Source organism: Bison bison, unplaced genomic scaffold (genome assembly GCF_000754665.1).
Source record: "Bison bison bison isolate TAMUID 2011002044 unplaced genomic scaffold, Bison_UMD1.0 scf7180017864180, whole genome shotgun sequence".
Lineage (NCBI taxonomy): Eukaryota > Metazoa > Chordata > Mammalia > Artiodactyla > Bovidae > Bison > Bison bison.
The window spans coordinates 12,251,663-12,252,723 of NW_011494752.1; positions in this window are offsets into that span (position 1 = coordinate 12,251,663).

Sequence of the window (1,061 nt, forward strand, 5' to 3'; positions counted from 1 at the left end):
TACTTAAAATGATGAAAGAAAATAACCTACAGCCCAGATTATTGTACCCAGCAAGGATCTCATTCAAGTATGAAGGAGAAATCAAAAGCTTTTCAGACAAGCAAAAGCGGAGAGAATTCTGCACCACCAAACCAGCTCTCCAACAAATACTAAAGGATATTCTCTAGACAGGAAACACAAAAATGGTGTATAAACTCGAACCCAAAACAATAAAGTAAATGGCAACGGGATCATACTTATTAGTAATTACCTTAAACGTAAATGGGTTGAATGCCCCAACCAAAAGACAAAGACTGGCTGAATGGATACAAAAACAAGACCCCTACATATGTTGTCTACAAGAGACCCAACTCAAAACAGGGGACACATACAGACTGAAAGTGAAGGGCTGGAAAAAGATTTTCCATGCAAATTGGGACCAAAAGAAAGCAGGAGTCACAATACTCGTATCAGATAAATTAGACTTTAAAACAAAGGCTGTGAAAAGAGACAAAGAAGGTCACTACATAATGATCAAAGGATCAATCCAAGAAGAAGATATAACAATTATAAATATATATCTACCCAACATGGGAGCACCGCAGTATGTAAGACACATCCTAACAAGTATGAAAGGAGAAATTAACAATAACACAATAATAGTGGGAGACTTTAATACCCCACTCACACTTATGGATAGATCAACTAAACAGAAAATTAACAAGGAAAAAAAAAAACATGTATCTATAAAGTTCACTAAAGCAAAGCACAGTAAAATGAGGTATGGCAATAAAAGGCGTTAAATTTATCAAATAAAAAAAAATAAAAATAAAGTGCTGAAAAATTAAAAAAAAAAATAACTACTCTTTACTGACTTTCTGGTATTGTAACAGCATCATTTCCCCAATTTCCCTGGATATAAGAATTTCTGTGCTTGGCAAATACACAGATTCTCAGGTTCCAACCCACATCTGCACTATCAAAATTCTCAGGCGGGGGGAATCTGGGAAGTTTGGGAACCACTGTGCTAGGCTGGCTACATGCTATGTGCTCTCCATCCATTATCATATTTGATCTTGTAA